Source organism: Halichoerus grypus, chromosome 13 (assembly GCF_964656455.1).
Source record: "Halichoerus grypus chromosome 13, mHalGry1.hap1.1, whole genome shotgun sequence".
Lineage (NCBI taxonomy): Eukaryota > Metazoa > Chordata > Mammalia > Carnivora > Phocidae > Halichoerus > Halichoerus grypus.
This window is the reverse complement of record NC_135724.1, coordinates 36,528,250-36,551,833: the sequence shown is the minus strand read 5'-3', so window position 1 is coordinate 36,551,833 and position 23,584 is coordinate 36,528,250. Positions and strand designations below refer to the sequence as shown.

General features: G+C 43.2%; 2 protein-coding genes and 1 long non-coding RNA gene across 6 annotated transcripts in view; 2 read left to right on the top strand and 1 right to left on the bottom strand.

The window, feature by feature from the left end:
• LOC118533882 (uncharacterized) overlaps positions 1-1,275 on the top strand; it is a 146,264-nt gene extending 144,989 nt beyond the window's left edge. For both annotated transcript variants that reach the window (XR_013443337.1, XR_004916409.2), the window contains 2 exons: positions 128-223; positions 313-1,275. This is a non-coding gene — a long non-coding RNA (uncharacterized LOC118533882). The remainder of the gene's footprint in view (positions 1-127; positions 224-312) is intronic.
• Positions 1-23,584, bottom strand: part of LOC118533873 (zinc finger and SCAN domain-containing protein 30) — a 508,183-nt gene that overhangs the window by 227,428 nt on the left and 257,171 nt on the right. The window lies entirely within an intron of this gene.
• The window catches only part of GALNT1 (polypeptide N-acetylgalactosaminyltransferase 1), a 124,730-nt gene continuing 105,765 nt past the window's right edge, over positions 4,620-23,584 (top strand). The window contains exon 1 of one of the 3 annotated variants that reach the window (XM_078060427.1): positions 4,620-4,798. The gene's annotated coding sequence lies outside the window, so the exon portion shown is untranslated. Of the gene's footprint in view, positions 4,799-5,437; positions 5,591-23,584 lie in introns of those variants that run through there. The other 2 variants (XM_078060426.1, XM_078060424.1) reach the window with 2 other exon arrangements.

The following is a 23,584-nucleotide window of genomic DNA, read 5'->3' as shown; positions in this document are numbered from 1 at the left end:
CCCTTTCCTCTCTGACTCAAGAAAGCCTATTGGAACACAAGAAACTGGGGGTGACATTTTTATAGGAATAATCTGCAGTCCGCTCTAATTTATGTTTTAAAGCTTTATTTTCAACTTCTGATTCCAGAAAAAGATGGAATAGTGAACGGAGTGCATTTCCCACTAAGAACAGCTAAAAGCCCTGGACATTTTATGTAAAACCAACATGAGAAGACTCTGAAAGGTAGGGAGAAGAAAACCATTTACTATGGGCCCCTGGGATCTGAGGGATGACAGGGCAGTGCGCTCTCTGAATTTTCTTTTGTTTTATAGACCCTGGTCTGAGTGCTGCAGAAGCTGGGAACCTGGAAACACCATGGGAACAGGCTTTTAAAAACAATAACAACAACAAAAAACAAAATACAAAACAAAACCCAAGAAATGCCTGCTCTTGCTAACTAAAGAACCAGGGAAGGGGCAACCTAGAAAACTTTTACACAGCAACTACCCAATTCCAGCCGACCTCTGCAGAAAAAAATGCAACCTCACCCCATCCCAGTCAGCAAAGGCTGAATAGAGAGCCTGCACCTTCCCCCTTTCCCCTGTTGCGACAAGGCACCCCTAGTTACTCCCAACCCCCCGGCTGGGGTGGCGGCAGAGAAGACCAAGTGGGGAGCCAGGACTTTCATCCTGGTCCAGTTGACAGAGTGATTAGCACAAAACAAAACAAAATGACCCACGTACAAGCAAGGGCATTATGCTGAGTGAAAAAAAAAAAAAAGCCAGTCTCCAAAGGCCACATCCTGTATGATTCCGTTTATATAACATTCTTGAAATGACAAAAGTATAGAAATGGAGAACAGAGTTTGCCAGGGGTCAGAGAGACTGGGCTGGGGAGGGGTGGGTGTGACTATGAGGGGGTAGCGGGAGGAAGATCTTTTTGGACTAGTTCTGTATCTTGATTCTGATAGTTGTTACAGTGATAAAATGTGATAAAATTGATAAAATGGCACAGACCTATACACACCCATTATACCAATGTCAATTTCCTGGTTTTGATTTTATGCTATGTAGTTCTTTTTATGTTATAGATGTAACCAAAGGGGATGCCTGGCTGGCTCAGTCGGTAGAGCATACCACCCTTGATCTCAGGGTAGAGAGTTGGAGCCCCAGGTTGGGAGTAGAGCTTACTTAAAAAAAAAAAAAAATGTAAGCAAAGGGGGGAAATGGACAAAAGGTACAAAGGACCTCTCTGTACAATTTTTACAACTTCCTATGAATCTATAATTATTTCAAAATAAAAAGTTTAAAGAAAGTGTTATCCTCCAATTTTCATACTTCTGATAGTCGTTAATGTTACAATCCAAATTTTCGAAGCTCTCTGCCTTCTGGGGACAATGTTGGAATTGATTGCATTTTCTGCTCCTTTGGAAGCTGGATGTGGCATGGGGTTTGATTTGGTCATTGAAATGCATGCATAAAAGAGACACTTGGGGAGGAAAGTGTAGAGACCGTTCAAAATCCAGCACATGTAGAGAGGGGAAAGGGCACCCACGTTCCTGAGGCTTCAAGCCCAAGAAGGCAGCCAGGCCTTTGGTGGGAAAAGCAAAACAAGAAGTGAAAAATCATAAAATGATAGCGTTTACACATTCTGCGTAATTACCACCTACTTCATGTCATTTGACTCCTGTGTGGGCTTGTGTTTGCCTATCCCTCTTTCAATGTCACCTTCTTCTGTTCTTCCCCATCCTGTCAGGATGTTTGACACACAATTCTGTGTAACAGATCCCCTCCCCCCGCTCCCGCCCACCACGTGGGCTCAATTATTCTTGGGCCGTTTACCCTGCTTTAGGCAATCTCCCACATGTCCCCATTACAATGAATCCTATTCTCCCTCTTTCTAGCTAATTGGGAACAAACAACTAGTCCTCATTCACAAGTTAAAAGAATATTAGCATTATTCAAATAATAGGGAGGATCTGGTAGAAACAAGGCACTGAATTAATCATTCACTCAATGGAGCAGCGCCCCTGGTGCGCTTCTCAGGGGCCTTGGTGAGAAAAAGTCAGGGCAGGTAGACTAGTTCATGTAGGTTAGTCCACTTTATGTCTCCACTAATCTTCTAAAGGTTAATTTCTTCCATGGTAGAATCATAGAACTCATGAAAAACCCATAAAATCATGAAAAAATCCTAAATCATACCATTATCTGGCCCAAAGGTAGTGCTCCCCCCGGAGCAATACATCACAGCCGGAAGAAGCCGGTGAGTCTGGGGCACAGGACTGACGGGGAGACAAGAATAAAATTGAGAAAGATTATGTCAATGTCCTAACTTTGGATTCCCAGTCTGAGTCTTTACACCCCTCTCCTTGTTGTAAGATACCCAGTTCTTTCTTGCTCTCAAGGATGTTTACCGTTTTCTACCTCATTTCCAGTTCTTCTAGTGGGTAAAGTGAAGACACATTTTGAATGAATAAGAGTGGGTAGATTGAGGGTGTGGAAGGGTTATTGTGCTTGGTTATACAACCAGTTGCAAAAAGTGCATTTTATTACGTTTTACAGTGCAAACAGCATACCATTTTCCATTTGCTTTTGTGAAGAACTTGTTACAAGTAGATAAGGTAATATTTTCCTGGGCTACTTTGTGGCACACAGATTTTTTTCACGTATGTTTTATTGAGATAACATTTATATATCATAAAATTCATTAGTTTCAAAAGCACAATTCAATGATTTTTAGTAAATCTAGAGTTGTGCAGCCATTACCACAATCTGATTTTAGAACATTTCCATCACTCCAAAATGATCCCTTGTTCCCTTTTGCATTGACTTCCCATCCCCAGCCCTAGACCTGGGCAACCAGTAAACTGTCTGCATAGATTTGTCTTTTCTAGATGTTTCACAGAAATGGAATCATACAATAGGTGCTCTTTTGCATCTGCCTTCACTTAGCTTAATGTTTCTGAGTTTCCTATATATTGTATCTTTTTTAATACAATTTTTTAAAGATTTTATTTGAGAGAGAGAGAACACAAGTGGAGGAGGAGGGGCACAGGGAGAGGGAGCCCTTCAACGGATTTGATCCCAGGACCCTGGGATCATGACCTGAGCCAAAGGCAGGCACTTAACTGACTGAGCCACCCAGGTGCCCCTATGTTGTATCTTCCATGAATATTTCATTCCATTTTATTGCTGAATAGCATTCCATTGTATGGATATATCACCTTTTGTTTACCCATTCACCTGTTGCTGGACATTTGGATTGTTTCCACTTTTTGGGTGTTATGAATAATGCTGCTGGTGAATACTTCTGTACAACTTGCCATATGGGCATGTTTTCAATTTTCTTGGGTACGTACCTAGGAAATGGGATTGTTGGATCATACGGTACTTCTACAAATAACTTTTTTTAAGAAACAAACTTTTCCAAAGTGACTGCACCATTTCACATTCCCATCTGCAGTGTATGAGGGATCTAATTTCTCTTTCTCCTTATCAACACTTGTCATTGTCAGTCCTTTTTATTACAGCCATTGATGAAGGTGTGAAGAGCTTTCTCACGGTGGTTCTGATTTGCCTTTTTCTATAGAGACTGACTATGTTTTGCATCTTTTCATGCTATTGTTGACCATTGAAATATTTTCTTTGGTTAAAATGTCTATTCAACTCTTTTGCCCGTTTTAAATTGGATTATTAGTTTTATTGAGTTGTAAGGGTTCTTTATATATTCTAAATACAAGTCCTTGGGGCGCCTGGGTGGCTCAGTCGTTAAGTGTCTGCCTTCGGCTTGGGTCATGATCCCAGGGTCCTGGGATCAAGCCCCACATCGGGCTCCCTGCTCGGTGGGAAGCCTGCTTCTCCCTCTCCCACTCCCCCTGCTTGTGTTCCTTCTCTCGTGTCTCTGTCAAATAAATAAATAAAACCTTTAAAAAAAATAAAAAATAAAGTCCTTATCAGATACATGATTTGCAAGTCTTTTCCACCTAGATACAGTATTTTATTTTTTTGTTATAATATTTTTAAGAGATACAAACTTCAAAGTGAAGTTTCCTTTAGGTACCCTTACCAGGCCAACCATGATTCACCTTGTTTCAAAATAATTATAGAAGTACCTTTAAAAAGCAACTTCTTTTATTTTGGAATATTTGGAAAATGTGGATAAGCACAAAACAAGGGAGTTCCAGAGATAATCCTCGGTAACATCTTTTGCTTACAGCCTTTTGCTTCTTTCTGTGACATATACAGCATTTATTTAAAAAAAATAAAAATGGGACCATTTAAATAATAGTATCAACATTAGTCTCAATCATTCCAGCTCTTGGATGGCAAGCAAGACATGAAGACCTCTGGATGATTTTAAAGTAAAACATTAATTTATTAAAATAACTCTTGGTTATGCCTCGTGTGAGTGATAGAGGACGAGGGTTGGGTCTTCTCTTCAGAGGAAGGTTACCGCTGGGTTAATGGAACTAGTGCTAGAGCGGAGTGTTTCCCAAGGAGGTACCGTGGAAGGGCCCCTCTCAGAGCACGACGAAGGAGAATCTTCCCCAAACAATCCCCATTCCGCAGGGGGCCGGGGCGTTTTGTGTCCCCCCCAAGGCCTGGCTGCCTCTTCCGGCGGTGCCGGTCGGCGGCCTCGCCTCTCGCCGCCCACCCTGGTCCTGGAACTCCTGCATCCCCGCCGCCTGGCGCGGGGCTCAGAAGGGCCGCACGAAGGTGCCGCCGACAGTCCTCCAGCTCCAAGTGCTCTTCGGCCCCACCCGGGTCCGGAGCAGACCTTGTGCTCGGCCCGGGGTCGATCCAGAACCTCCTCGGCGAGGTGAGGGGCACCTTCATTTCCTCCCACCCGGTGATCTGCTCGACGTGAAACGGCCCGAATTTTATTTTACTTGCTGCGGTAGCCTCTTTGTCCGTACACAGGTTTAGGTGGAGGCCACCGGCCGGGACAGCACCGCCGAGCCGCTCACAGACGGAGCTTCCCGCCCGGGTACAAGGCCGGCCGCGCGGCCCGGAGCCCCCCGCCGCGGCAGCGCGGCGCCTCGGCTCCCCGCCTCCCCGCGGGTCAGGCAAGCAGGGGCGGAGGCGCCGAAATGACGGAACCCCCCCCCCCCCCGCCATCGGCCCCGAGGGAAGCGCTGCGGCCCCGAAGTGGGCTCGCCGCAGGGGCGGGGGACGGCGCATCCGGGTGAACGCGCGGCGCCCCCGCCTCCCCCGCGCAGCCGCACGGGCCGCCGCCGCTGCCGCCGCTGAGCACGCCGAGCGCTGCGAGCATTGCGCCCGAGCGGCCTGCGCGGGCGGCCTTGCGGCCCCGGCCCGCCGCGTGAGGCGGCCCCGAGCGAGCGCCAGCGGCGGCGGCATGCGGGGCGGCCCGGAGTAGCGCGCCGAGCCTACGAGGCCCGGCGCGGAGGCGGGGGCGGGCGCGGCGGAGGCGGGGCCCGCGGCGGGCCCGCCCGCCCGCCGGGGGAGCCGCCGGCAGTGGCCGAGGAGGCGGCGCGGCGGACGGCGGCCCGAGAGTAGCGCCCGCGCTGCGGCCCGCGGGACCGCGCCGCGACCGCCCGGGCCGGCCCCGAGGAGCGCCCGCCGCCGCCGCCGCCGCCGCGTGCGGACCGAGGTGAGTGTCCGCCCGCGCCCGGGCCGTCCCGGAGCCCGGGCCGCTAGCGCGGGGCCGGGGGGGAGGAGGAGGAGGCCCGGCCGCGTCCGCGTCCGCGTCTCCCGTCCTTTGTGGCCGGCGCTGCCGGGGCCGGGGCGCGGGCGCGCTCGGCGCGGGGTCCGAGTCGGGGACTCCGGGGCTGCCGGACACGCGGCGCCTCTGGTTGGCAACTGCGGCGAGCAGCGAGTTTCCGTCCTAGTTTGTCATTGAGTTAGAACCGTTTTTCTTTAGAAGACGGAAGTTTGTTTTATTGACGAGAAATACAGCTAAATATGGCTCCTGGGTCCGGCCCGGCCGTGTGGTACTTGGAGCGGTGGTGCCAGGCTGACCCTCGCCCGGCCGGCGCGACGGGGGAGGGGAGGACACGCGGGCGGCCCGGGGCGGGGGCTTCCCGGCGCACTGCCCGCGCTGGGGACCCGGCCCTGGTTTAGCAAAGATCTGTGGATGGGAAGTAACGGGCTTTAGGTAATGTGGCAGTTCTTCCTGGAAGAATGAATGAATGAAATGTTATTTACTCATCCACAGTCAACACAGTGCCCATTTAAAGATTTGCCGGGAATCATGATGTGCATTGTCATTGCCTGATCACCCTGGTTAAGTGAGGGTCCTCCCTCCTCCAAACTTATGACCTTGGCCTCATTCTCAAAGCCACTGAGCTAACCAGCCCTTCAACCAAAAGCGCTTGGCATTTTCTGGCAAGTATGGGCAATAGGCAAGGTAGTCTTTGGGATTGTGAACTGTTTCTGGAGGGCAGAGAATCTTACCTTAAATCATACCTTTTGCTTCGTACATTAATTTATAATAATAACTGTCAGGAACCCTGAGAAGGGGTGTGGGGGGGGCAGGGGGTCTTGTCCTCATTTCACAGAGGAAGAAGTTGAGGCCTTAAGAAGTTGTAACTTTACAGGTCACAAGCTAAGCAGCAGAGCTGGGATTCAAACCTAGGCTTTATTAATTCGATACTCTTTATCTTATCTTTGTCTAGACCTGGGTTGTCCATTGTGGTAGCTACTAACCACATGTGGCTATTAAAGTTAATTTAAAAATCATTTGGCTCCTCAGTTGCACTAGCCTCATGTCAAGTGTTCAGTAGCCAGATGTAGCTGGTGACTACTATTGAACAGTGCTTATCAGGACCTTGCATCCATTCATTTATTACGAAAATAAGTATTGAGTGCTATCTGTGAGGCATAGTTTAAGTCTTGTGTGTACTGTGGTGAATGAGAGAGACAGAATGTCCTCGTCCTTTTGGAGCTTGCTTTTTACATGATAGTTTGAGTGATGTTTCCATGGTACTTGAGAGCCTTGCTAATTCAAACTGGTCTGTGAACCAGCAGCAGCATCCCTGTCTTCTGGAAGTTTGGAAGAAATGCAAAATCTCAGGTCCCAAACCACATCAACTGAATGAGTACCTGTTAAAGTGATTCATCAGATCACAGGTGATAGCTTACAGATCTATCTCAGGTGATTTGTTCACATTGAAGGCCTTAATCAGAACACCAGTGAATAGTTGTCAGGATGGATTGTTTGGTAGGGCTTTATTTTATTTTTTTAAAGATTTTATTTATTTATTACAGAGAGAATGAGTGCCTGCGAGCATGAGTGGGGTGAGGGGCAGAGGGAGAAGCAGACTCCCCACTGAGTAGGGAGCCCGATGTGGGGCTCGATCCGAGGACCCTGGGATCATGACCTGAGCCAAAGGCAGACGCTTAACTGACTGAGCCACCCAGGCTCCCCTTCCCTTGGTAGGGCTTTTAAGAAGCAGGTTCTAAAACTCTTGGGAACACTCACCATTTATGCAAATATTTATTAAATGCCTGGCTTCTCCAATAGAATATAAGCTTTATGAGAGCAGAGATTGTGTCTTCCTTTTCTAGCCATGTATCCCCAAAGATTTCACAGTGCCCGGCAAGAAGTAGGCACTCAGTAAATGCTTGCTGATTTTATGAAAGAGCTTGCTAGGAAGCCAGAACTGGTTGTTAAACTCAAGCAATTGCAATCAAGTTAGTTGTCATGGCATCAGGTAAGAGCATGGGACCAGAGTCAAAAACGAAGCTCTTTGTGGCTTTTCAACTCCAAGCTCCAACTGCTGTGGCCTGAGTTTCACTCTTGGCTCACTTGCAAGTGCCCTGTCTCTTTCTCTTTTTTAATAAGATAATATTAACATATTTAAATCTCAATCATATGTTAATCCCGTATATATATGTGTGTGTGTGTGTGTGTATGTATGTATACACACATATGTATGTAAATGTATTTTTTTAAACCAAATTCCAGACTTTATTTGGATTTTACCAGTTTTTCCATTAATACTCTCTTTATGTTCCAGAATCCAGTCCAAGGTACCACATTGCATTTAGTAGTTATGTCTCCTTAGTCTTTAGTCTGTGGCAGTTTCTTTCTTGTTTTTCATAACTTCGGTTGTGTTGAGGAGTACTAGCTCTCTGATGGGCAGCTTTCTGTAGACCAGATAGGATCATCCAGTTCTGGGAAAAGGCTGTCGTATTCAGGAAAATAAGGCTGTGAAAGGAATGACTCTTTCTGCTTTTGTTTGTTTATGTAATATGTACATCTATTATGCTTATGTAACAACATACAACTTTAGTACTTTTTTTCAGTAACAGATTTCTTGGGATACAGTTCCTCATTGGTTGAGATTCAGAAGAGTATTACAGCACTGTGATCCACTATTTTAGAATACACTGAGTTTTTTTGTGATGGGGTAAGAGCTGGGCTGAGGTGGAGGAGCAAGGGAAAACAGTAGGTGAGAGAGGGACCAAGGCGGATGGAGTGACAGATAATGGAGGAAGACGAGTGAGCAGCTGCGCAGAAGAGAACCAGGAGTGAGTACTTACTGTTTGCTCACTTATTCAGTTAATATTTATTGAGTGCTTATTGTGTGCCAGCCCCAGCTAGATAGTCAAGATATCTGAAAGTGGGGCAGCATTAAGCAAATAAGCCTGCGGATAAGTATATAATGATTGCCATTTAGATGAGTGCTGTAAAGAAAAAGTAAAGGATGTTGGAGAGAATGTGGGTGGGGGGAACTGCTGTTTTTGGTCGGCTGGGTTGGTGAGGAAGGCTTCTTTGAGTAAGCGACATTTGAACTCCTCTCTGTGACTTTTGGGACCTTCCATAATTACTCCACACTGCTTGTTCCATAGTTCTCTTATTTCACAACACAAACATGCCTCGTTCTCCATAGGAACTGTGCTTATTTCTAGCTCTGTGTCTTTATATATGATTTCTTCCCAAGATGCCCCTCTTTCCTCCGCTTGTGGAAGTACTATCTCTTGTTGAAGGATTTGCTCAAATCCCATCTCCTTTATGAAGTCTTGCACTGTTGATTTATGCCTCTGTCATTCTACTTAAGTGTATGGTGTTTGAGGGTAGGGATAATATTTTACACTTATATCTGTATGTCTTCACTTAGTCCAGCACAAAGCCAAGATTAATAAAGGGTTGTTAAGAGGCTAGATCCATTCCAGAGTGTTAATATTTGGGTGATAAACCGTAGAGCAAGTGAGTGAAGGTCCAATTTTTTTTTTTTAATTTAAAGATTTTATTTATTTATTTGGCAGAGAGAGAGAGAACACAAGCAGGGGGAGGTGCAGGCAGAGGGAGAAGCAGGCTCCCTGCTGAGCAGGGACTCGATCCTGGGGCCCCAGGATCACCCGAGCTGAAGGCAGATGCTTTACCAACTGGGCCACCCAGGCATCCACAATTTTTTTTAATTAAACTTTTTGTGGCATAATTGTAGATCCACATGCAGTTATAAGAATTCAGAAAGATCCTGTGTACCCTTTACCCAGTTGCTCCCAGTGGTATCATTTTGTAAAACTATGGTACAATATCAGACCCATGACAGTATCACTGATACAGTCAAGATACGGAACATTTCCATTACAAGGTTTCTGCATGTTGTTCTATACCCACACCCACTTGCTTCCTACTGCTACCTGCTCCTTAAGCCCTGACAATCACTAATCTGTCTCCATTTCTATAATTATGTCATTCCAAAAATGTTTTGTAAATGGAATCATACAGTAAGTACCTTTTGGAATTGGCTTTTTTCACTCAGCATAATTGTCTAGAGTTTCATTCAGGTGGTTGCGTGTATTGATAGTTGATTCTTATGTATTGCTGAGTAGTACTTTACAGTATGGATGTACTTTTATGGTTCTTTCAACCATTTATCTTTTGAAGGACATCTGGTGGTTTCTAGTTTTTGCTATTGCAGCACCCTTTGTTGAAAAGGCAACATCTTTCCTCCATTGAATTGGTTGTATCTTTGTAAAAAATCAGTTGGGTGTATATGTATGAGTCTATTCCTGGGTTCTCTGTCCTGTTCCATTGATCTGTGTGTCTGTCCCTCCACCACTATCACACAGTCTTGGTTATTGTGCTGTACAATAAGTCGTAAGTTGGTGTAGACTGATTCCTTCCACATCTTTTTCAGAATTGTTGTAACTGTTTTTGTTTCTTTGCCTATCCATGTAATTTGTAGAATGATCTTGTCTATATTTACAAAAAAATCTTGCTGGGATTTTGATAGGAATTGCAGTAGACCTGTATATCAATCTGGGGAGGATCGACATTTTAGTATATTGCGTCTTCCAATCTATAAGCATGGTATGTCTTTCCATTTATATCTTCTTTGATTTTTTTTGAGTAGCATTGTGTAGTTTTATCATACAAGTCTGTTTTGTTAAATTTTTTTGGATTTGTTATGTTAGATTTACATTTTTATTTCAAACAATTGAAAATGATACTGTATTTTAAATTTTGGTGTCCGTGGGTTGATTGCTAATGTAGAGAAACATTAACTTTCATATGTCAATCGTGTATTCTGCAGTCTTGCTGAACCCATTTATTCTAGGAGTTTTTCTGTAGATTCCTTGTGATTTTCTAAGTAGATAACTATGTCATGTATACATAGCGGTAGTTTTATTTCTTTTCAGCATGCCTTTAATTTCCTCTTCTTGCCTTCTTGCACTGGCTAAAACTTCCAGTACTGTGTTGAATAAAGATAGTGAAGAGGACATCTTTGCTTTGTTCCTGATCTTAGGGGGAAAGTATTTAGCTTTTCACCTTGTTTTGGGCCAGTCTCAGCTTATCTGCAGTGACACTGTTGGCTAGAAATGCCTGGGAGCACTCACCTGGTGAGCCCCCACAGAGATTTCCCCTTGTGGAGCCAGAGTTGTGGCTGTACTGGCTCTTGTGGTTCTCATTATGATCGCAAGACTTCATGGGTGGGGCAGCCTGGCTCTTTATCTAATTGTGTAGCTGGCATTGTGTTTATTCAAGATGGACGTCTTTCAGGTGGGTGCCTGGACAATCAAAAGCTTAATGTCAAGCATTTATACTATCAAAAAAGCTAATTATCAGGCACCTACACTACACACTATTGAGTATAGTATTAACTGTAGGTTTTTTTGTAGATGCTCTATCAAGTTGGGGAAGTTGCCCACTATTCTGTCTTGAGAGTTTTTATCATGAGTGGGTGTTGAATTTTGCCAAGTGCTTTTTGTACATTAATATGGTATGTGATTTTCCTTCTTTAGCCATGAATGCGATGGATTATTTTGATTGATTTTTGAGTTGATCCAACATTGCATCCCTGGAATAAACCCCACTTGGTCATGGCATATAATTCTATATATTGCTGAGTTCTATTTACTAATATTCTGTTAAGGATTTTTTGCATTTAAATTCATGAGGGCATTTAGCACTATAAATTTCCATCTCAACATTGTTTCAGCTGAATTTGTCCCACAAATTGTGATACATTGTGTTTTTTTAATGTGGTTTTTTTTTTTTTAATTTATCTTGAGATTTCTTCTTTCACCCATGGTTATTTAGAAGTGTGTTGTTTAGTTTCCAAGTTTTGGAGATTTTATTGTTATCTTTGTGTTGATTTCTAGTTTGATGCCATTGTGATTGGAGAACACACTGAATCATGTGATTTCAGTTTTAAATTTGTTGAGGCTCCTTTTGTGACTCAAAATATGGTCTGTCTTGCTGTATATGTTCTGTGGATATTTGAATAGAATATGTTTTCTGCTATTGTTGAGTGGATTGTTCAGTTAGATCCTGTTGGTTGTGTTGTTGATCTCTTCTATACCCTTGTTGGTTTTCTGTCTGGATAGTCTGTCAGCTTTTGAGAGAGTGGTGTTGAAGTCTCCTATATTTGTAATTTGTCTATCTCTCCTTTTACGTTATATCAGTTTTTAGTTTTATATATTTTGCAGCTCTCTGGTCATATATGTCTAGGGTTGCTTTGTTTTCTTGGTGGATTGACCCTTTCTATCATTATATAATGTTCTTCTTTGTCTTACTAGTGATTTTCTTTGCTCTGAATGCTATTTTATCTGATAATAATATTACCACTAGTTTTCTTTTTCTTTTGATTTTCTTTAACTCTTTGGGAAATAGATATTTTTCTATCCTTTTACTTTTAACTCACCTGTACTGTTATATTTGAAGTAAGTTTTTTGTAGACAGCATATTGTTGGGTCATGTCTTTTTAAAATTTTTTAAAAAGTTTTTATTATTTATTAGCAAACGCACATGAGCGGGGGGAGAGGGAGAAGCAGACTCCCTGCTGAGCAGGAAGCCCAACTGGGGACTCAATTCCAGGACCCTGGAATCATGACCTGAGCTGAAGGCAGACGCTTAACTGACTGAGCCATCCAGGCACCTGGGTCAATGTCTTTTTTTTTTTTTTCTATTTTTTTTTAAATTTTTTTAAAAGATTTTTGTTTATTTATTTGAGAGAGAGAATGAGATAGAGAGAGAGAGCATGAGAAGGGGGAGGGTCAGAGGGAGAAGCAGACTCCCTGCTGAGCAGGGAGCCCGATGCGGGACTCGATCCAGGGACTCCAGGATCATGACCTGAGCCGAAGGCAGTGGCTTAACCAACTGAGCCACCCAGGCGTCCCTGGGTCAATGTCTTTTAATCCATTCTGCCAATTTGTCTTTTCATTGATACATTTAGGCCATTTACATTTAATGTAATTATTTTTCTGTTAGGACTTAAGTCTGCCATTTTTTTGTTTGTGCCTTCTGTTTTTTGTTTCTCTGGGTATTTTTTTTCCTTGACTTACTGTGGATTACTTGAACATTTTTTTGAAAATCCATTTTGATTTATTTATACTGTTTTTGAATATATTTCTTTGTATGCTTCTTTAATTAAATTTTTTTAAATGGTTCTTGATATTATATCATATATATACACAACTTATTGTGTTCTGGTGTCATCATTTTACTTGTTCAAGTGAAGTATAGGAATCTTACTTCCTCTTACATCCCTTTACCCTCCCCAATTTAAAAAAAAAATTTTTTTTTTGATAAGATTTTATTTATTTGTGAGAGAGAATGAGAGACAGAGAGCATGAGAGGGAGGAGGGTCAGAGGGAGAAGCAAACTCCCTGCTGAGCAGGGAGCCCGATGTGGGACTCGATGCTGGAACTCCAGGATCATGACCTGAGCCGAAGGCAGTCGCTTAACCACCTGAGCCACCCAGGCGCCCTACCCTCCCCAATTTTAATACAATTGGGAATATTTCTTATACATACAATTGGAAGTACATTAGACAGTGTTATGGATTTTGCTTCCACAGTCAAACATAAATAAGAAAACAAGGGGAGAAGGAAAGTCTATTTACTTTTATTTTTGCTTACTGGGTTTTCTCTTGATTTCTCAAGGTTCATTATTTTGTCATTTCTTTTTCGTTTTAAGAACTTTCCTTGGCCATTCTTTAGGGTGACAGTGCCAGTGACAGATTCTTAGTTTTTCTTTGTTTGAGAATGTCTTGATTTCTTCTTCATTCCTGAAGGATACTTTCGCTGGATGTAGGATTCTATCTTGTTCTTTTCTTTCAGCACTTGAAAAATGTGGTACCACTTCTTTTGGCCTCTGTAGTTTCTAATGAGAAATTCATTGTCCCTCACTTATCCCTCTGTGGTTAAGGGGTCACTGTTGTCAGGATTTTGGTGTGTTTTTTTTTTTTTTTAAGATTTTATTTATTTATTTGACAGAGAGACAGCAAGAGAGGGAACACAAGCAGGGGGAGTGGGAGAGGGAGAAGCAGGCTTCCCACAGAGCAAGGAGCCCGATGCGGGGCTCGATCCCAGGACCCTGGGATCATGTCCTGAGCCGAAGGCAGATGCTTAAGACCTGAGCCACCCAGGTGCCCCTTGGTGTTCTTTTTTTAACTTTAGTTTTCAAAAGTTTAATTATGCTACATCTTGGTATGGATCTCTTTGAGTTTATCCTGTTTGGGGGTCACTCAGGTTCCTGAATCTGTAGGTTTATGTCTTTTGCCAGATGTGGAAAAATTTTCACCATTATTTGAGTACATTTTCAGTCCTCTCTCCTTCTACTCTCTTTTCAAGACTGATGACTTGAATGGTAGATTTTTATTATGATCCTACAGGTCCCTAAGTCTGTCCATTTTTTCTTCCACAGTCAAACATAAATAAGAAAACTCAAGGGGAGAAGGAAAGTCTGTTTACCTTTATTTTTGCTGTTGTTCTATCTTCTAGTTTAATGTCTCTGTTCTTCCATTCTGCTGTTGAGCCCATCCACTTCTATTTCTTTTCTAAGGTTATTTATTTTTAATTTGTTTCAAGCATTTTTGAAATTGTTTGTTGAAGCATTTCTGCCATAGCTGCCTTATAATCATTGGCAGAATTTCCAACAAGTCTGTTATTATGGTTTTGGTGTCCACTGATGTCTTTTTCATTGAATTTGATTTTATTCTAAGTTTTGGTATGATGGGTGTTGTTTTTTTTTTTTTAATTAAAACCTGGAAATTTTCATATTCTCCTAAATTTTGGATCTTAGTTAAGCCTCTGTTTTATAACTGGCTTTTTTTGACACCACTCCAGTAGGGGAAAGGGACAGACAGCATGTGGTGCTCCATTGTTATTGCTTAGAGGAATTAGGTTTGCAGGCTCCCCACTTAACCTTTCTTGACCCAGAAGTGGAGTGTTTTGTTTGCCAGGTGGGGGTAGAGGTCCAGGATTTCTGGGGTGATGGTGTGGAAGGGTGCCTTGATACCAGCTGACATTGATGAAAGCCTGGGCTCTCTACTTGGCCTTCTCAGCATCATCCTAATGTGGAGGGGGTTGAGGTGCCTTGTTAAACCTTGGTGAGAATATGGAAGGCTAAGCTGCCCACCTGGCCTAGGTGGGACCACAGTTTTTTCGGTGGTGTTTGTCTGAGGTAGAGTGATTTTTTTCTGTAAGAGTTTTCTGTCTTGCTAGGAAGTCCCATTTCTAGTCCTTTGGCTAGAAGGAGCAGGCTTTTGTTGGGGCTTTTTTTGTCTGCGCTTCTTGGCATTTCCAGGTTGCCAGCTTATTTGGCTCCAAGTCTGGGATATATGAGGCAAAAATAAAACCCAGGAAACTCACCATTGTGTTGTTCCTCAGGTCCTGAGGTCCCTAGCCAGCCTACCTTCTCCTCTGCACACTTAAGAGTCTTATGTTTGTTTTATATGTAATACTCAGAATTTTTAGTCATACTTAATGGGAGGAATAGGGAAAAGTACATCTACTTCATCTTCCCAGAAGCAAACATCCCTGAAAGACCAGTTTTTAACAATCCCCTTTTGTCATAGGCTGATTCTTTTCTAACATATTTAAAAAATGAATTACATAAGTGAAATAAAAAACTTATGATATATAACTCTCAAATTTTTTAAATCATTAGATTTTGTAGATCTAAAATTTTTGTCAGATTGCTATGAGTTTATAAATGCTTACTCTCAATCTCTGCACATACCTTTTCATGGAGTAGGCACAAGCAGTTTGCTCTCTAGGAACTACACTTTGACTAGCATTGCCTTGGGTATTACTACTTGATTCTTCCTGAAGTTATAAATCAGTGATTACCAATTCAACTTAATTTCTGCTCTGCTGTTTTCCTTGTATTTTTATAGATATGTCCTCAGTGTGAAACCTTTTTTAGTCCTTAAGGAGAAGGAATGTTCGGGATTGTTTAGGGCAGCTGTAGCAGTGGTGATGAGTGTTGAGAGTGCATCTCTGGTTTTATGGGACCCATTTCTCCTTTAATTTTCATAATTCTTCAAATTTGTTATAAATTATAAAGTAAGTTCATATAAGTGCTTATAAGAATCTTTTGCAGTCGTTGCAATTTATGACTTCTGAGGCTACGTAGAGAATGTATGATTGTTTTTGGTTCTGTAAAGATGTCTAAGTATAGGCTTCAGAATGTTTTTGTTGTTGCTGACAACCTCAGCTGCAGGACAGACACTAAGGGGCACTAGGCGAAGCCTTCTGGGGAGCCAGGAGGTGATTTAAAGACTGTTCCTCAGGTTAAGATGTCATGATTTTCGCTACATTTTTGTGTCTTTGGTAGTTACGATTTCCTTCTCATGAAAAAAAGCTTATTTGAAGTAATAGTTCAGTTATTAAAAGGAGCTGATTTTACATTGCATTGGGAGAGCCACATGTTCAGTTACTGGGTTGTTCTTTGAAAGCTATACATTACATTTTATAATTTATTGTTTTCCTTAAGGTTAAAATTTTTGGTAATGTTGTAACTCTCATTTTTCCATCCCTAGGAATAAGTGGGTTATTAATACACACTTTATTATTATTCCCAAGTTCCTGTGCATCCCAGGGATTTCAGAGGGTGAGAGGGCAGCACTGTCATGGTGGTCAGTGCTGGCTGCTTCAGAGATTGAAGTCCATCCATATTCTGCTCATAATAAGATTACAAAACTTAATTTTATTTATTTTTTATTTTTAAAAAATATTTATTTATTTGAGAGTGAGCGAGTGCTGGGAGGGGCAGAAGGGGTGGAAGACAGACAAGCATACTCCATGCTGAGTGTGGCCCAACGCCCTTGAGATCATGACCTGAGCCAAAACCAAGAGTCAGATGCTTAACTGACTGAGCCACCCAGGCGCCTCACAGAACTTAATTATTTTAAGTGTTCTCATGCAAAGGGAGCACTATCTGATATAATAAAACCGTTGTAGGGAGAGTAGTCATGAGAGTTTCAACTTTTACCGAAATTAGGGACATAAGAGAACTAAAACACCTTTGCCGCTGGGCATGGAAAATGGCGTTAGGATGGTCTTTGATCTGAAACTTGGGAGGAGATTGAGAAAGTAGAGGGAAGAAGAGGATGGCTAATTGTAGACCGACGGTCTTTGAACAGGGCTGGAAATGCTTTGATGAGCAACCGTTGGGGAATTTTCAGTGCATGAGCTATAAGGACACTCCTGGAGAGAAAGGAGCTTTGTGGTGGAAGCTTTTGACTGCAAATGCCCTTGAGGAGGGGGGTGTAATACTGGTAACCTAACAAGCTGGTGCTTATCAGCTGGTGGGCTCTTCGCTCAGAAGGGAAAGTGTGAAGAGCATTAGGGGAAGAATGATTTCATTCAGATAGACTGGGATGTAGGCTATTACTAATTGGAGATGGGCCAATAAAACACAATGTGGATAGCACTGACCTGTGCCAAGTGCTATTCTAAGGGTTCTGCTTATATTAGTCACTTAATTCTTTATAACAACCCTTGGAGGTAAATACGTTTATCATTATCCCCATTGTACAGATGAAGTAACTGTAGCACAGAGATTAAGTGGCATATCTGGGATCTGCGTCTGTCCTTGTTCCTGTGCATTTAGCATGGCAGTCTGGCTTCACAATTTTTGGTCCTAACCACCAAACTAGACTGCCTTGTTAGAATAGTATGGACAAGATTGATAGGGGTTTTGAATACCAAGCAGAAGAGCGTGGATATCATTTGGAAGGCAGTAGGGAGCCATTGAAGGATTTTGATGGGAGTATTGGTCGACATCAGAATTAAGCTTCAATGTACACATTTTAAAAGGTTAGAGGTAGGAAATGAGACTAATGCAGTAGGTCAGTTGTGTCGGTTAAGAAAATAAAGGTGTGTTTTTCGAGATGAAAGCAGTTGTTCTCGTCACTGGGTTATAAGGAAAGAGAGGTCAGTCACTCCACCTGTACGAGGATGCCACCATTAACAGCAACGGAAAAATAAACTGTTTGAGGATAGTTAATGAGTGTGTCTTGAGACGTGTCCAGTTGCAGGTATCAGAAAGGGACTCCAGGTAGATTTATCCTGCAGGCATCAAAGTTGCAGAACTTGATCTTGGGAGGAGAGATCAGGTCTGGAGGCACAGAGGAGCATGATCAGCATTGTGGTGGTGAACATAGGGAGTGGCAGAGAGGACTAAGAAATGAACCTGAGGGGATGCTTACAGTTAGAACTCTAGAGGAGGAAAGAGTCTTTTACATCCTCACCGAGCAAATATTTATTGAGGGCTGCATGCCAGGTACTGTGAATACAAAGTGACTAAAACAGACATGGTTTTGTTTTGGCCATACACTCTAATGGGGTGGACAGAAATAGAAACAATTAAGTAAATAGGGGAAATGACATTTTAGCTGAAACTCGGAGTTCAAAATGTTTTTAATACAGAGAGTGGTAGCAAGAGGATTCCAGGTAAAAAGAATGGTGTGTGCAGAGACCTTGTAGCGGGAGAGAACTCACTCTGTTTAAGGAACTGTGAGATCAATGTGGTTGAAGGGCCACTCGTGCAAGGGAAAGGGGGTGAGCTGAAGGGAGAAAAATGGGCATGAGACAGATGATGCAGGGCAGATGATGCAGGACTGTAGTCTCAGTGCTGTTGAAAGGTTTTGAGCAGGAGAGAGCTCTGTTTTGAATTTTAAGCAGACCACCCCTGCTGCAATGTGGAGAATGGATTTGGGCAAGAGGGTAGGATGACTAAAAGGGAGACATGGAGAGCAGTTGGGAGAATTGCAGGGGGCCTGACCTAAAATGGTGACAGTGATCTGTCTGAGGCTGAGGGCGGCACTAGTGTTTCTCTCAGCAAGCTGCTCTGGCCCTCCCTGGCCTTCCCCTTTGTGCCTCCTTCCCGCACCCCCCCCCCCCCAAATCATATCGTGTATCAGGTCGACACTGTCTGTTTATCTGTGTCTCTTCTAGACTGAATTCCTTAGGCAGGGGTAGGGAGCTTGTTTTACTGGTCCCTTAAGCACCAGTCCTGACCACTGAGAAGTGATCAGTAAGGGTTGAGAAAATCAGTGTGCTTATCTTCAGAGGTGTAAAACTATGGTCAGGTTTTAGACTGAGTCTTTTTTCTGTTGTTTTTCTGCCTGAGAGAAACTCTGAGACCTGGGTTGGCTCGTGGCAGTGTTGCAGGGAGAGTGTGTGCAGACTGGGGCCTGTGTGTCATTCGGAGGTGTTTCTAGGTCTCTAACTGCAGGAACGTCTGTGCGATATCCATAGCAGGAGAATTGGAAGTGGGCAAAGTCCAGAAAGCCAAGGGAGGAGACCTTATGAAGAATGACAGGTACGGATGTCCAGTCCTGTTGAGCAGGCAGGAATGTGAAAAGCTTTCGTACTCTTTCTTGCTTTCTCTGCTCTCTACAGTTTCAGCAGACAGGTTAACAGCAGAAATCACATCACAAGGGGGTAGGAGTGAGTGCATGGTGCCAAGTGGGGACAGCAAGTGTGAACCATTCCTTGAAGAAAGTATTATGGGGAGGAGAAAGGGGGAGAGTGTAGCTTGAATTGGGGTAGTTGAGGGAAATGTCTCAGGACAGGAATGAGCAGAGCCTGTTCTTTGTAAGCAGTGGGAGGTGGCCCATGAGGTAGATGCATGAGAGGGGTTTGACCTGGGACAACGAAAGGGTAGCGTGGTGCATGGGAGATGATAAATACCCATTGAAAGAGGGTGGCCAGTAATCAGCTCCTAGGATTTTGCCATTTGGGTGTGCTCAAATGCCATCCTCAGTGGTGGCAGAGGATCCTAGTTTACCAGAGAAGCCAGGAATCCTGATTTTTCAAGCAAAGTGTCCTCATTTGTAAATATGGACAATTCAGTTTTTTTTTTTTTTTTTTAAGGTTTTATTTATTTGACAGAGAGACACAGCGAGAGAGGGAACACAGCAGGGGGAGTGGGAGAGGGAGAAGCAGACTTCCCGCGGAGCAGGGAGCTCGATGTGGGGCTCAGTTCCAGGACCCCGGGATCATGACCCGAGCCGAAGGCAGACGCTTAACGACTGAGCCACCCAGGCGCCCCTGGACAATTCAGATTTTAAGAGTATTTTTTTGTGGAGAGGGGAGAGACAAAATGCTCTTCTCTGGGCACAGTTCGCCTGAAAGTTACCTCAGGAGAGAGGGCTAGTGAAGTCGTTTGGTGAGTGTGAAAGAGGAGAGGGGTATTGTGCAACAAGGTTTCCAAGGCTGTGGAAGAGGGTGCAGGTAAGTGTACAAGTGAGGAGCATGATCCTTGGAAAGGAGGAAGGACTCTGAGAGAGGAGCAGAGGGAACGTGAGGTGAAAGTGAAGTGGAGGGGACTTGAGTCCCAGGAGGTGAGATGGTAGAGTCAGTGGTCAGGACTGTGGCGGGCTGTGTCTGAGGATGCACACACGGGAAGGGGGTGGTGAGGGGACTGCAGGAGAGGAATTGTAAAGAGCATGAGGGCTCTGGCTGTCTATTTAGCATGGCTGTGCAGTTGACTCAGCTAGCCTTGTTTTAGAACTTTGTGATGTTAACATTCTGGAAGCTGAAGGAGAAAGAGTGGACAGGGCACTTGTCTAGGGTTAGGGATTGAAAAGCTGAAGATGTCCAAAAGGTGACAAATTTTGTGTGTGTGCGTCCAAAAGGGTGTAATCACAAAAGTTTTGTGACTTCTAGGTTTGTAGCTAAGCATGTGAAACTAGAAACCTAGTTAGGTAGAACAGGATGGGACCTGGAAGCAGATGGAGAAGAGCAAGTTTGGCAGGGTAAGGGAATCTAAGCATGAGATGGTCAGAAGATGGCGGTTGGGTGATAGTTTGCATCTGGATTTGGTTTTGGCTGAGGTGTCAGTTTACAGTGTTGACAGGCAGCTTGGTGTTGGGCCCTGAGCCAGAGGACAGATCACCAGGATTGAGGCTACTGAGGACGACAGTGTTAGAAGTTGCCTTGATCGTTGGAGCAACAAGATTGAGGGAGGTTGGAGGTGGAGAGGAAGATGGTGGATTCAGTGCCAACATCAACTCACTGAGGAAGTTGGATGCTGCCTTGAAGATCAGTCTCCTAATATAAGGGTACATCTTTTTTAGGGGGCAGGGGAGCTAAATTAAGTAGCAGATTTGACTGGTCTACAATTCAAATTTAACTATCACAATATGCTGTTGTAACATTATGTGAAATATTCTATGTAAAATACTCTTCTATATAACAAAAAAATAATAAAATGATATATAAAAAGATTTGGACTGAGCCGTTTTGCTTAGGGCAGGCAAGGTGGAGCCTACCAGGGATTCATTTTACTTACACCCACAGAGATGCTTGATTGCTGGCCCTGACCTGTTCTGTTCTCATTTACCAGCAACTCCCAGACTTGTGAGAAGTGGGATTGACTAACATAGTCATGCCATCACCTGAGAACCTTAAAGTACTTGCAGTATCACTTTCTGAATGGTCAGGGGCTTGAAAAAGGTCTTCACATTTCTCTTAAACTTTCAGCAATGCAAGACCATCAGTTTGTTTAATAACCAGCCCTTGAATCAGTGATAACTAGCTTTTGCCTGTCCACTCATCACCATCCAAACAAAAACAAAACTTTAAAGAAATAATGAGTTTAGGGATGCTTTCTTTTCCTCCTGTATGTCTGTATAAAAATTTCTTTTTTTTTTTAAAGATTTTATTTATGTATTTGACACAGAGCGAGCACAAGCGGGGGAAGCGGCAGGCAGAGGGAGAGGGAGAAGCAGGCTTCCCGCAGAGCAAGGAGCCCGATGCGGGGCTCAATCCCAAGACCCTGGGATCATGACCTGAGCTGAAGGCAGCGGCTTAACCAACTGAGCCACCCAGGCGCCCCCTGTATAAAAATACTACTGGGAAAGTAAGAAGAATAAAGTAAAAGACATTTTTTTTTTGCATTATTAAATCTAATTGGAATTTTCTTAATAGAAAAACAATAACATGTTTGTGTGGTAAAATATCCTGACCGTACCAAAAGATATACAGTGAAAAGTAATTCTTCCATCTTTTTTTTTTTTTTTTTAAACATTGTTAATGAAAGACACATATTTCTGGACCAGATGAGAGTTGACTCAAAATTTTTTTTTGTGAATTAGAATATTATGAAGGGATGTGATAATTAAGACAGAGGGGAAGGAAACCCTCCAATTGGATGTGATTTGCTGGTGACATTTTTTAGAAGTTAAATTTGGGGTGCATTTTGAGAAATGGTAGAAATTAGGGAATGTGTATTTTGGAAAGAGAAGATGTTGTGGAGACCAGGGAAATTGGGGGAATTTAGGGAGAACTTAGGACACTGAGTGTTGGATATAGAGGTTAGGGTAGATTATGTCAGAGTGGAGAGAAGTGCAAAGTCACTTAACATGAGTTTATCTGAGCTGGGCTGAACTTCTTTTCTTCAGAGACGCAACAGGGAAGCTAAAAACAATAGCTTGATTCAGATTGGGCGGGAAGGTGGAAATAGGTAGTCAAGTCAAAGCAGACTGGGATTTAGTGATTTAGACTAGGGTAGTAAAAATAGAATTTCTGGAAAATGTTGAGGACTTTAAACCTGAACCAGGCCCACTGGATAACTTTTATACTGTTCTCTTACCTCTGAATATTCTCTGCTCTTAAATACTATTGAGCTGTAATAGAGTTTCATTTATGGACTTGAACCTTCTATATGCCAAAGTGTGCTGACCTAGGGAAAAAGAATTTCCACCAGTGAAAGTAAGAGGGGGAAGGTCTCCCCCTTTGTGTTCTTGTATAGATGGTACCAGTGTACCTGAGGTTATGCTTTTTATCATGTGACTCCTTGAAAGAGGTCTCATAAAAATACTTGCCCTGGTATTTCACTAGGCAGAAATTTTCATTGGGCAAGTAGTTGGGCTCTCTTCTTCCCGTGTAACTTACCTCTCACATGGTGGGTTGTTGACCAGATCTCTGGAGCAGTCCTTCACATCCCTGCACTGGAATAAACTTTATCCCATTGCTTCACAACTTAGCCTTCTGGCCTCTCCCAGTACTTCCAGAAACATTTTTCTGAAACTTGCCTTTTTCATCCTCAGAGTCCCGGTTCCACACTCTTGAGTCTCAGCACAGTACCTTCATGCTGTATATACTCCAGTGCCTGATCTCAGTCCGCTTCTCAGTTGGGTTCTTTAGCTGCAGGCAGTAGAATTCAGCTCTACCTAACTTAAGCAAGAGGAAATTTATTGGAAAAGAATTAGAAACTTAACTGATAGGACTACCAGAGAACCAGGGTTGGAAACAAGCAGAAGCTCAGAGGCTGGGTGGGGGGTTGAAAAACAAAATTACAGGAATGACCTGGTTGGGATGTCACCACTGGGATGATGAACTCCACTTGTTTCTTTCATCTTTGCAAGTAATTTGCTCAAGATTTCAGACCCCTGGAGAGCACATCTGATTGGCTGAGCCTAGGGAGGGATTTAGTTGCAGGAACTACCTGGAATCCCCATGGTCTCCATAGTGGGAAGGTAGACGCATGGGTTTACAGTCTTGGCAAGACTATACAAGGCAGGGAAGAGGTAATTCTCCAAAAGGAAATTGGGAAGGGGAAGCAGATGAATGCTGGGCATCTAAAAAGAAATCTCTTTTACAGGCCCATTTTCAACATTAAAAAAAAAAATCATGTTTTTTTTTCACGTCATAGTAGTTTACATGTATGAGACAAATAATAGCAGGAATGTATTTAGTACTTTGCTAGATATGATTTATACTCTGCCTGATCCCAGCCCTTTACATGTTGCACCTTTAATAGTCACAGTAATCTTGTGATGTGGGTCATCACCTGTGAGAACTTGCTAGCAGGTGTCAGAGCCGGCTGCAAACCTGGGTAGTCTGGCGCTGCATTGCCTCTATGCTATTTAAAAAATTACCATGAATTAGTTAATAC